The sequence below is a fragment of the Dioscorea cayenensis genome, chromosome 9, assembly GCF_009730915.1.
Source record: "Dioscorea cayenensis subsp. rotundata cultivar TDr96_F1 chromosome 9, TDr96_F1_v2_PseudoChromosome.rev07_lg8_w22 25.fasta, whole genome shotgun sequence".
NCBI lineage: Eukaryota > Viridiplantae > Streptophyta > Magnoliopsida > Dioscoreales > Dioscoreaceae > Dioscorea > Dioscorea cayenensis.
This window is the reverse complement of record NC_052479.1, coordinates 6,848,416-6,862,152: the sequence shown is the minus strand read 5'-3', so window position 1 is coordinate 6,862,152 and position 13,737 is coordinate 6,848,416. Positions and strand designations below refer to the sequence as shown.

Sequence of the window (13,737 nt, the reverse complement as noted above, 5' to 3'; positions counted from 1 at the left end):
TGCCTAACTCTATACGTGTCCCGGAGGAGAGATTAAATAACCTCTCAAAATCGCACTTGTATAGAGTTGCAATGAGCTCTAGTGATTCCAAGTGATAAATCTCTTCCTAATTATAGACCTAACCCTTTGGTCCAGGTTGAAGGTCCCTAACCACAATTGAGCCCTAGATACTAAGATCACCTTAATGCTTCACTCCGTTGCACGCGCAACTAAGCCCCAGGGGAAGTTCATCGCTTAGACCATTCACTCTATTGATGCCGCAAAGAACTCGAGGAACGGAGGTAGAATCTATCATGTCGGAGGGGAAAGGGGAGGCTCCCTGCACTCCCTCGACTCACCCTCTCAACCCTCTCCAACCTAGCTTTTGTCTAACGCTCGTGGTGTGTCACTCACTCACAAGGTTACCAACAAGAACTCTCAACCCTAGTGTCACTCTAGGGGAAATGTTCATATAATCAAGCATTCAAGGTTGGAACTCACAATAAACATCAATTTATTGAAAGCATAATAAAGAGATTCAAAGAAACGAATACATCCTAGGGTTCACAAATACCCGAGTACCCACTAGGGGTTTAGCTCTCCATGGAGCTAAGTACAATCAAAAGAAATAGAATGTAAAAGCAATAAATCCATAAAGAAACCCCCTCGATGGTTGTGTCGATGGTCTTGTGGAGAGTCCTCTACTCATTGTAAGGGATCCTTTGTCCGGCCTAGGATACACCTCGCTGGATCGGTGCCGACTAAAGCTCTCCGAATAACCTTCTTCCAAACGACACGTGATGTCGGAGCTGTAGAACCTCTCCAAAAACCTAGCCAATACCCTGCAAAACCCTAGCCGAAGCCTTCTCTCAAGTTGCTGAAAAGATGGAGAAAAGAATACTAAAATCGGGGCTGATTCAGATTTAAATAGGGATGGAATAGGGCAACTACACGGGCGTGGATGGTTCACGCGCCCGTACGGAATTTCCACATGGGCGTGGATAATTTCCACATGCCCGTGTGGATCCTCTGAACTCCTATTTTCTCGGCCGGTTGTGAACAGTGCTACTATAGTACTTGCTTCAATGTTGCTACAATGCTCTGCTACAGTATCCGGCCTGAATAGCTTCCCAACTTTCATCGGAGTAACGCAAATGGGCACACGTTCACGTCGTGGATCACTTGCTTCTTCAATGATAGGCACATTGGTGGAGCTCTTGTTCTATGTGCATAAGTCAGAATGCTCGAGTGTGACTGCCTTTGTGCCCCTCCAAATGGATGTGCCAAACTCGAATACGAGGAGGTTGGCAGACACTCTAGCATCTCACATCGACCTATGTCTTCGTGTTTGAACCATAGCAAGATTTCCTCCAAAATCGGTGCATTATCATCCATATTGGCTTCTTTCCTTCATACTTGGCCTCACAACCCTACCTATACGAAAGTAACATAAAAAACACACATATTAGTGTAAAAACCTGAGAAAAGTAATGCTAAACATAAGGAATGAACGCTTCACATTCATATCGCGCAAGCACTTAACAAACTCCCCCACACTTAAGCATTTGCTTGTCCTCAAACAAAAATTAAAACATTATGTGCATTAATGAAGAAAATATTGAAAGTTTTTGGCCTTAGGTTCACAAAAATATACAAAGAGAGCATTCTGCAAGTGAGGGAAATTTCAACACTAAATACGAAAAATCAATGCCATAGCTAAAAACTTGAATCAAAAAGGAAACAAAACCCGAAGTCGTGTATGTGTGTGAACTCACTCAAGTCAACCCAAAGTATACTCCTCAAAGTTTTAAGTACATGGGACTTATTTATCTACAAAAGTGACAATAATTTCAAAGATGGTAGTAGCTTTACACATCCTCTAAGGTAGCCCTTTCCAAAGCGGCCGCTAAGGTGGCTTTCACACTTTCGAGGTGGTAGCTCTTTCTACCGGAGCAGTAACTTTCACTCATACTATGAGATAGCTCTTTCTCTCATTAGGGCATAACTAGTATCTGACTTATGAGAGTAGCTTCATACTTCATAGGTGGTAGCTCTTTCCACACAACAAGCACAAATAAACAATAAAATTATTTTTTATTTTTTTTTGAATTTAACACAAGAAACAACTATAACTAGTCCCTTTAACATCGAACTTGAGTTTCCAAAAGAGTTTAAAAAGTTAGTAGTGCACTAAGTGTAAATCGGGCAAAAATTGCTAGAAATTCAAGCAAGAACTAGAGCATGAAAACATTCAATGTTAGAAATTCTCTTAAACTCAAGAATACAATCCTTGCAACTAAGGTGAACAGCCATTGGCTATGTGAGCATATATCAATCAAGAACAATAGAAAAAGATGTGCGCACTATGAAACTCCCCCCCTCTCCCCACACTTAAGTTGTACATTGTCCCCAATGTACACATTCAAGCTCACTCAAAATATATATCATTCAAAAGCAAATGTGGGAGAAGCAATCAAAACAATACTCTCCTGACTCCTAGTGTTGCGTTTGATGAAGCTAATTCCATGGGAGTAGTGTTCCGACGGGTTGTGAAGCTCACACGGCCAAGTGCCTCAGCACCTTGGCCGTGCCCATGACTAAGTCTCAATTCCCAAGAAGACAAGACCATCTGCACACATACACGAGGGGGTTCAGTGAAGCTCAATAAAAACAAAATATCTCGAGTATATATAAAAGATAGACAATGAATACAACTCGAGAAGAAAAATGAAAATAAACTCAAAAGGAGAATCCTTTCTGAGTGAACAAGTCTAAAATAAAATGCATAAAAGAAAAAGAACTAAAAAAATCAAATGTCGTTATCGCCCTCGAGCTCGGTGTCCGTCATTCACGTCGAAGAAGATGCATATGGTGGGTCCACCAGTACCGGGGTAGGGGATGAGGGTGCCGGAGGAACTGAGGGTCTGGATCTCAATAGATCTCGTAGAAAGTCAAACCGGGCCATAAGATCGTGATCATTGAGCGATCAGTAGTAGCGCGAGCTCCACTATCTTGGTCTCGAATCTCCTCACAACGCTCTCAAGCCTCTCAATCACGGGTCATAAGCTCGAGGACCCTGTGCTGCGGGAGGTCTGGGAATCTGTGGGGAACCCTCCGCAGTAACTCCTTCGCTCCTGGCGGTCTCTGGGGTAGCTGTAGCAACAATATAGACCCCTGGCCCACATCTCCGTACTAACCCCATCATCCTAATCGTATCAAATGCAAGAGGGATAGGTGCAACTATCCTCTCAGCAGCACATAAAGCATCCCCAAACCCATTCCCAAAATGAGCCTGGTAATGTAGGGGCCAACAAATAATAAACCCACTCTCACAGACTGATCCTGATACCTCAGAATATCTGCTAATATGCACCAAGTGAATCGGCCCATTACGGGCCATGGAGTATAAAAAGAGAAGATCCCCGCTTAGTCGCACCCGGATGTGTTATCGGCTCGACTGACACGAGACTGCTCGATAATCGCGTGTAAATACCTGTAGCTCGACTGGGATAGGCCAGTGACCTTCGACAATCACGGGTCATACTCCCTATGTCAACACATAATCCTATACGGATGATGTGGAGTCACTGATACTGGAAAATCCGCTGGAAATTATCCATACTCTGATGTACCTGTATAAGCGATATCATACAGGCCCGTCCGAATCGAAAACTCAATGACACATGGAAAACAGATGTCCAAATGCCTGAAACTGTATAGCATCCGTAGTGTCAAATCTCCCATGCATCAATCGAAACTCAAAAGACGCTAAAACCTCAAGCGTCAATACGCGGTAAGCTGGCTCACTGATCGTCAGTAGCTTTCTCCAGCTTCCTACTCCTAGCATCTCATCAATTTCATTAGCCTGCTCATCACCCCGCTGAATATCTCACAGCACTTGCAAATCCGGGAAACAACTCTGACCAAAACCGAGTGTAGTGGCTCGGGTGGGGTTACTATGAGATGCTTTACTTCATTCTTCTTCACGTGAGGTGCCATATCTGTCGTACAAAAGAAGTATACTGCAGAATTCCACACGGGCTTGTGGAAATTACCCACGCCCATGTGGATCTGCACGGCGTGAAAGTCCCGCACGGGTGCACAACAACTCTCAAAATTTCAACTTAGAACTGCGTCCTAGTGCTTTCTAAACTTACACCATGCATTGTAAAAATGAAAATTCACAATTAAAGATATTTAATCTATGAAAAACTAGAGTTGGCAAAGAAAAGAGGATAAAAAGGTTACCGAAGAAATAAATGTGAAAACTTTGAAAATCGGTACGATATGTGAAGCAAAATCCTCCAAAACGACGATGCGGGGCAAAAAAGATGATCAGAAGTAGTGTTCAGGTGACTGGAGATGAAGAATGAGATAGATCACAAGGTTTTAAGGAAAAGATCGTGTCTTTTTGAATTCTGTGCATCCACACAGGCGTGCGGAAATTACCCACGCTCATGCGCTTCATTACAAAAGAGCCACAGGGGCGCACGCACGCCCCTGTCCGCTCTCGGGATAACACTCCTCCGACTCTGACTGCTATCATATGGGAGTGTGGAAAATACCCACGCCCGTGCATTCGACCTACTGGAGAAGCTGCACACCCATGTGGCTTCTCTGGACATCCGAGAAAAATACTAAGTGTTATACACGGCCGTGCGGATATTCCACACGGGCATGGACATTCACATGCCCAAGTGTTTTCTCAGGATGAAGAGAACTCCTCTACAGAGTGTCGGACGGGCGTGTGGAAATTACCCACGCCCATGCATGGTTCACAAGGTCGCCCACAGGGGCGAGTCCATGGCCTTGTGTGCTCTCGGGAAAATTCGCCAAACCCTGTAGGAATTCACACGTCCATGCGGAAATTACCCACGGGCGTGTGACAATAGCATGGTCGTTCACAGGGGCAGCCGCACGCCCCTGTACCTTCTCTGGAGGAGCTCGCAGTGCAAATACACGGGCGTGCGAAAATTCCACACGCCCGTGTGTTTTCTCTGGATGACTTAGAAAAATCTGCAGTCTCTGCAGAAAATTTTTGAACATGTTTACACACTCAGAGCCTGCTCTATTATGCAATTTTTTACCAATGAAAAACATGAAATAGAGCTCAATAGACCAAACTTCGCCAATTCCACATGAAAACTCACGATTAAAATTCAAAGCTCATAAGGAAATCTCAGCACAAGCATCTAAGAAATTAAGACACTAACACTTAACAAATTACTCATGCAAACAAACTAAACTAAAGCTAAAAAAACAGTAAACACTTGGGTTGCCTCCCAAGAAGCGCTTGTTTAACGTCACTAAGCTCGACGTATCTTGTCTTACCTCACAGGGGTTCATGAATGAAAGTTGCCCTCTTACCCATGACTTGAAAGCATGATGTGCAAAGTCTCTTGAGAGTAGAGGGTGTATTATCGGGCTTCGGACCACCTAACAATGATACGTCCAACTTCTTCGGTTCACATACATCTCCAACAGCCTTGGAGTGTTTCCGGTGGCGTTTCCTAGCCCTCTTCATTTTCCGGAGCACCTTCTTCAAGATCCCCGGGGTAGATGGTACTTCTTCCGTCGATCCAAGCATTATTACATCTTCATGTCCCTCCTCTTTGTCGAACAAACCTTCATACGGATCGGGATTGAACATCTCCTATATGTATTCATCAACAATCTCATCAGTAGTGTCTAAAAAATATAAAGTATCATCGAAATCGAGAGAATACTGCATGGTCTCAGCAAGGCGGTATGTGAGCTTGTCATCTCCAACTCTCAAGGTGAGCTTTCCGCCGTCCATGTCAATTAATGCTTTGGAAGTCCGCAAGAACGGTCTCCCAAGTATCAAGGGTACATCCGCATCCTCATCAACATCTAGCACTACAAAGTCAACCGGACAAATGTACTTGTCCACCTTGACAAGCACGTCTTCAATGATGCCTCTCGGATGTCTCACTGTTCGGTCCGCTAGTTGCAAAGTCATCCGAGTAGGCCTAGGCTCGCCCAAGCCTAGCTTTTGAAAGAAGGTGTATGGCATGACGTTGATACTAGCCCCTGAGTCCGCCAATGCCATTTCCTCACCAAGATTGCCAATATTACACGGAATGATGAAGCTTCCCGGGTCTTTCTTCTTGTTCGGCATGTTCTTTTGCAATACCGCCGAGCATGAAGCATCTAAAATCATTGAAGCACTGTCCTCCAACTTCCTCTTGTTAGTCAACAAGTCTTTCAAGAACTTCGCATACTTAAGCATTTGGGCCAATGCCTCAACAAAAGGAATATTAATGTGGAGTTGTTTGAACAAACTCAGAAACTTCTTGTAGTGTTCATCCCCTTGCTCATTTTTCAATCTAGAGGGATAAGGGATTCTTGGCTTGAAAGATGGGGGTACCACCTCTTTCTCTTTGCTCATCCCCTCTTCCACCTCTATAACCTCGGGTGCATGTTCTTTTGGCTTCTCACTCGGAAGCCTACCTTCAACCTCACGACCACTTCTCAAAGTGATCGCCTTCACATGCTCTCTAGGGTTGGTCTCTGTATTGCTTGGTAAGCTTCCATGTGGCCTTTCGGAGAGAGACTTCACAATTTCACCCACCTAATTTTCAAGGTTATGCAAAGAGGCCGTGTGGTTGCGAAGTGTAGCCTCGACTGATTCAAACCTAGTATTTGCAGATTGCACAAATCTAGCCAAGTGCTTCTCTAGGTCAGTCATTCGGGTTTCCAAACCTGAAACTCTGTTTTCCACCTGAGGGGCTTGTTGTTGGTGGAAACCCTGTGGACCCATTGCCTTTTGTGGACCTTGATTACTCCATGAGAAATTGGGATAATTCTTCCAACCCGGATTATAGGTATTACTATATGGGTTTCCTTGAGGTCTCATGCCATTACCTACAAAACCAACATTCTCCACCGAAGAAACATCACCAATAGAGATCGGGCAATCAGAGGGAGCATGTCCTCCATCAAACCCAATGCAATTAGTGACGGCCGCCACTCTATTTAAAGTTAGAAGATCTAACTTCTTACTCAAATTTTCCACTTGGGCTGCCAATGAAGTTACCGCATCTATCTCATGGAGACCGGACACCTTTTTCTTCTCCCTAGCATTCCATTGGTAGCTGTTTAACCCCATTTCTTCAATCAACTAACGGGCCTCATCGGGGGTCTTGGTACCTAAGATACCTCCTCCTGCCGCATCCAAGAGTTGCCTTGTACTCGTGTTCAAACCATTGTAAAAGGTTTGAACAATCATCCACCCCGGGAATCCATGTTGCGGGAACTTCCTCAGGAGCTCCTTGAACCTTTCCCATGTCTCGAATAGAGACTCCAATTCCAATTGAACAAAGGATGAGATCTCGTTCCTAAGCTTTGCTTATTTTCTGGGAGGGAAATAACGGGTTAGGAAAGCTTCGCTCTGACCTTTAGGGAAAATGGGAAGGTTCTCAATTTGATGGTATCATCCGTCACCCCATTTATCTTCAGCATATCACGCACCTCAAGAAAGCTCTCTATGTGATTGTTTGGATCCTCATTGGCCAAACCATTGAATTGTGCGGACTGCTGCAACATGTGGATGAATGGCAGCTTCAACTCAAAGTTCTGAGCTATAATCGGGGGACGCACAATACTCGATTGTGTCCCCAACACTGAAGGTCTAGCATAATCAGATAATGTTCACTGTTGCTCATTACGTTCGCTATTTTTCGATTCTTACGCTTCCAAATCAACTGGATTAGACTGTTCTTGCACAGGCTCTTTCCCTTTTCTTCTAAGTGTACGTTAAAGCTCGGGATCCCCTTCAATCAATATTGAGGGATTTCTTGGGTCATAACCTGTAGCTGCAACCAAAAAGAAAGAAAAAGTAATCAGAACGATGATAGAATAAGAATATATGAAATAGAATATATGGTGAAATAGCTAAGAAAAACAAAAGTGCAAAGTATCTCTAAACTCCTATTCCCCGACAGCAGCGCCAAAAACTTGACAAGGCCCCCTTGCGTATATCCCGCAAATGCACGGGTTTGTCGAAGTAATAATCCTAGGTGAGCTCGTATCGAATCCACAGGGAGTAGGGAATAAAAATACTTAATTCGATTCTTAGCTATGTGAAAGATCAATGATGATGAGTATGACGATGATTCAATTCTCAACAATGAAAGCAACAAGTAAGAGAGCAAAAGTAAAGAAGGGGATAAGGCAATCGATAAAGATGGGGTACTCGGATAATGCTCCGCCTAGTACGATCGCTTCCAGTGTAAGAACCCTCTATTATGTTTCCTAATCAATGCAATAATTAGTCGTGAAAATCCTTCATTACGTAGTCCCAAATCTAAGGTCAACTATGCCTAACTCTATACATGTCCTGGAGGAGAAATCGAACAATCTCAACTCCTCGCAATCGCATAGTGTTGCAATGAGCTCTACAGATTCCAAGTGATAAATCTCTTCCTAGTTATAGACCTAACCCTTTGGTCCGGGTGGAAGGTCCCTAACCACGATTAAGCCCTAGATGCTAAGATCACCTCGACGCTTCACTCCGTTACACTCGCAAGTAAGCCCCAGCGGAGGATCATCCCTTAGACCATTCACTCTATTATGGCCGCAAAGAACTCGAGGAATGGAGGTAAAATCTATCACGTCGGAGGGGAAAGGGGACGCTCCCCTGCACCTCTCGCCTCACCCTCTCAACCCTCTCCAACCTAGCTTTGTCTAACGCTCGTGGTGTGTCACTCACTCACAAGGTTACCAACAAGAACTCTCAACCCTACTGTCACTCTAGGGAAATGTTCATACAATCAAGCATTCAAGGTTGGAACTCACAATAAACATCAATTTATTGAAAGCATAATAGAGAGATTCAAAGAAACGAATACATCCTACCGTTCACAAATACCCGAGTACCCACTAGGGGTTTAGCTCTCCATGGAGCTAAGTACAATCGAAGAAATAGAATGTAAAAGCAATAAATCCATAAAGAAACCCCCTCGATGGTCATGTCGATGGTCTTGTGGAGAGTCCTCTACTCGTCGCAAGGGATTCTTTGTCCGGCCTAGGATACACCTCGCCGGATCGGTGCCGACGAAAGCTCTCCCAATAACCTTCTTCCAAACGACGCTTGATGTCAGGGCCATAGAACCTCTCCAAAAGCCTAGCCAATACCCATCAAAACCCTAGCCGAAGCCCTCTCTCAAGTTGGGGAAAAGATGGAGAAAAGAATACTAAAATCGGGGATGATTCGGCTTTAAATAGGGCTGGAATCGGCCGACTACACGGCGTGGATGCTTCACGCGCCCGTGCGGAATTTCCACACGGGTGTGGATAATTTCCACACGCCCGTGTGGATCTTCAGAACTCCTATTTCCTTAGGCGGTCGTGAGCGGTCGCTCACGATTGCTTGCTACCGTGTTGCTACAAAGGTTCTGCCTGCAAAGTAACGAAAAAACACACATATTAGTGTAAAAACCTGAGAAAAGTAATGCTCAACATAAGGAATGAACGCTTCACATTTATATCGCACAAGCACTTATCACTTCTCTTTCACATACATCCACTCCCTTCTTGTAAGCCTGTTTGGGCTAATTGGGATTCCAAGTATTTAAATGGGAATACACCAATGTTGCGAGTTCGACCAAATAGAAAGTTCAAACTCGACTTCCCATCGCCCACCAAGATAGAATACTCGAGCTTTTTACTCGAAATTGATTGACAATCTAGACATTGCTTGAACCCCAACAGGGATGCATTTGAAAGCAAGCACCTGGTCCTTCACATAATTGCCGAAAAATTAGGTGTCATCCGCAAACCGAGAAATGAGGATCTCGGTACTCTGATTATGTTTGATGCGGAACCGCCCTGCCTACCTGGCTCTATGCAGAAATCGAGTCAATAAGTCAACTTCCAGAATGAAGAAGAATGTCGCTAAAGGAATCAATCTTTTGCCTCATGAGAATCTACGAGTTGGGATCCCATTCACTAGTACTCTCGAACTGCCAGAGGCCAGCACCATCCTGATCCATTGAATCCACCTAAGACTGAACCCCCTTGCCTGTAGGATTTGAAAGAGAGTCTCCCACTTGATGTTATCATATACCTTTAGAAAATCTAGCTTGAGGATGAACTCCTCCCTACTCTCTGATTTGCAGGTATGCACAATCTCCTGTGCAATGGCTACGCAATTTATCTCCCCTGGATAAATGCGCTCTGAGCGGGGTGAATGAGCTCTCCCATCAGCGGCTTCATCCTGTGCCTTGAAGATAACATTGAGTAATGTTATCACCCTGAACTCCGAGATCTTCTCTGCTCCTTAGGAATAAGTGTGATCAATGCAATGTGTGAAGCATATGGTGACTGCTAATGAATGAAAACGAGACCTCACCTATTCGCTCCTGACAATGTCCCCTTGCGTATATCCTGCAAGTGCACGGGTTTGTCAAAGTAATAATCCCGGGTGAGTGGGTATCTAATCCACAGGGTGTAGGGAATAAAAACACTTAATTCGCTTCTTAGCTATGTGAAAGATCAGTAGTCATAATTGTGACAATGATTCAATTCTCAAAAAGTAAAAAGCAACAAGTAAGAGAGCACGAGTAAAGGAGAAGGTAAGGCAATCGATAAAGATGGGGTACTCCGATAATGTTCCGCCTAGGACGATCGCTTTAAGTGCAAGAAACCTCTATTATGCTTCCTAATCAATGCAATAGTGAGTCATGGAAATCCTTCATTACATAGTCCCAAATATAAGGTTAACTATGCCTAACTCTATACATGTCCCGGAGGAGAAATCAAACAATCTCAACACCTCACAATCGCATAGTGTTGCAATGAGCTCTAGGGATTCCAAGTGATAAATATCTTTCTGGTTATAGAACTAACCCTTTGGTCGAGGTGGAAGGTCCCTAACCATAATTGAGCCCTAGATACTAAGATCACCTCAATGCTTCACTCCATTGCACGCGCAACTAAGCCCCAGGGGAAGTTCATCGCTTAGACCATTCACTCTATTGATGCCGCAAAGAACTCCTGGAACAGAGATAGAATCTATCACATCGGAGGGGAAAGGGGACGCTCCTATACCTCTCGACTCACCTTCTCAACCCTCTCCAACCTAGCTTTGTCTAACGCTCATGGTGTGTCACTCACTCACAAGGTTACCAACGATAACTCTCAACCCTAGTGTCACTCTAAGGGAAATGTTCATACAATCACGCATTCAAGGTTGGAACTCACAATAAACATCAATTAATTGAAAGCATAATAAAGAGATTCAATGAAACAAATACATCCTAGGGTTCACAAATACCCAAGTACCCACTAGGGGTTTAGCTCTCCATGGAGCTAAGTACAATCAAAGAAATAGAATGTAAAAGCAATGAATCCATAAAGAAACCCCATCGATGGTCGTGTCGATGGTCTTGTGGAGAATCCTCTACTCGTCGTCCAAGGATTCTCTCGTCCGGTATAGGATACGCCTCGATGGAAGCTCCCCTACCAACCTTCTTCCTAAGGAATGACAATGTCGGAGCCGTAGAACCTCTCCAAAACCCTAGCCAATACCCCTCAAAACCCTAGCCAAAGCCCTCTCTCAAGTTGGGGAAAAGATGGAGAAAAGAATACTAAAATCGGGGTTGAATCGGCTTTAAATAGGTATGGAATCGGGCGACCACACTGGCGTGGATACTTCACACGCCCGTGTGGATTCTCTGACCTCCTGTTTTCTCGGCCAGTTGTGAACAGTGCCGCTACAGTACTTTTCTACTTCAATGATAGGCAAGTTGGTGGAGCTCTTGTCTTATGTGCATAAGTCGGAATGCTCGAGTGTGACTGCCTTTGTGCCCCTCCAAATGGATGTGCCAACTAGAATACGAGGAGGTTGGCACACACTCTAGCATCTTATACCCGACCTATGTCTTTGCGTTTGAACCTTAGCAAGATTTCCTCCAACATCAGCGCATTGTGCTCCACATTGGCTTCTTTCCTTCATACTCGACCTCACAACCCACGCTTGCACAAAAAGTAACATAAAAACACACATATTAGTGTAAAAACCTGAGAAAAGTAATGCTCAACATAAGGAATGAACACTTTGCATTTATATCGCACAAGCACTTATCAAACTCTCCCACACTTAAGCTTTTGCTTGTCCTTAAGCAAAAATTAAAATGTTATGCACATGGATGAAGGAAATATTGGAAGTGCTTGGCCTTAGGTTCACCAAAGCATACAAAGAGAGCATTCTAAAAGAAAGGGGAATTTCAACACTAAATACAAAAAAACAATGCTCTAGCTAGAAACTTGAATAAAAAAGGACAACAAACCCAAAATCGTGTACGTGTGTGAACTCATTCAAAACAACCCAAGGTATACTCCTCAAAGTTCTAAGCACAAGGGACTTATTTATCTACAAAAGTGACAACAATTTCAAAGACAGTAGTAGCTTCACACATCCTCTAAGGTGGCTTTCACACTTTCGAGGTGGTAGCTCTTTCTACCGGAGTGGTAGCTTTCGCTCATCCTATGAGATAGCTCTTTCTCTCATTAGGGCATAGCTAGTATCCGACTTATGAGAGTAGCTTCATACTTCATAGGTGGTAGCTCTTTCCACCCAATAAGTACAAATAAACAATAAAACTATTTTGTTCCTTCTTTTCATTTTTTTTATTTTATTATTATTATTTTTTTTAGAATTCAACACGAGAAACAACTATAACTAGTCCCCTTAACATCAAACTTGAGTTTCCAAAAGAGTCTAATAAGTGAGTAGTGTAACAAGTATAAATCGGGCAAAAATTCCTAGACATTCAAGCAAAATTAGAGCATGAAAACATTCAATGTTAAAAATTCTCCTAAACTCAAGAATACAATCCTTGCAACTAAGGTGAACCACCATTGGCTATGTGAGCATATATCAATCAAGAACAATAGAAAGGATGTGCGCACTATGAAACTCCCCCCCACACTTAAGATGTACATTATCCCCAATGTACAAATGCAAGATCACTCAAAATGTATATCATTCAAAAACAAATATGGGAGAAGCAATCAAAACAATACTCCCCTGACTCCTAGTGTTGCGTTTGATGAAGCTAATTCCATGGGAGTAGTGTTCCGACGGGTTGTGACGCTCACACGGCCAAGTGCCTAAGCACCTTGGCCATGCCCATGACTAAGTCTCAATTCCCATGATGACAAGACCATCTGCACGCATACACGAAGGGGTTCAGTGAAGCTCAATAAAAACAAAATAACTCTAGTATATATAAGAGATAGACAATGAATACAACTCGAGCTGCAAAATGAAATCAAACTCACAAGGAAAGTCCTTTCTGAGTGAAAAAGTCTAAAATAAAATGCAAAATAAAGAAAAAATAAAGTAAAGTCAAGTGTCAGTGTCACCCTCAGGCTCCAGTGCTACTGCTGCTGAAGACGCACATGGTGGGTCCACCGGTGCTGGGGTAGGGGATGGAGATGCTGGAGGAACTGAGGGGCCTGAGGAGTCCTCGGCCGCAAGACAAATGATGAGGCGATCTCTCGCTCTAAGATCTGCTGTAATACGTCGAAACATGCTATGAACTCTGTGTGCTGAGTAGCCTGCGTAGCCCTAATCTCTACAATCTCAGCTCGAGCCTCAGCTACCTCTGTCCGTATCACTCCCAAAGCACTCTCGAGCCTCTCAAAGAGATCCTTAGCTCGAGATGGTGAAAACATACGCATAGGGGGTGGTTCCTCTGCCACTAGAAGTGCCTCGGTCTCCATCGGTACTGG

At 43.8% G+C, this 13,737-nt stretch overlaps 1 non-coding gene across 1 annotated transcript; it reads left to right on the top strand.

Annotated features, from left to right (window-relative positions):
• The first annotated feature begins 7,238 nt into the window (after positions 1-7,238).
• On the top strand, positions 7,239-7,345 carry LOC120269643. The gene has a single exon (XR_005539287.1). It is a non-coding gene; the product is annotated as a small nucleolar RNA R71 (small nucleolar RNA).
• The last annotated feature ends 6,392 nt before the right edge of the window (positions 7,346-13,737 follow it).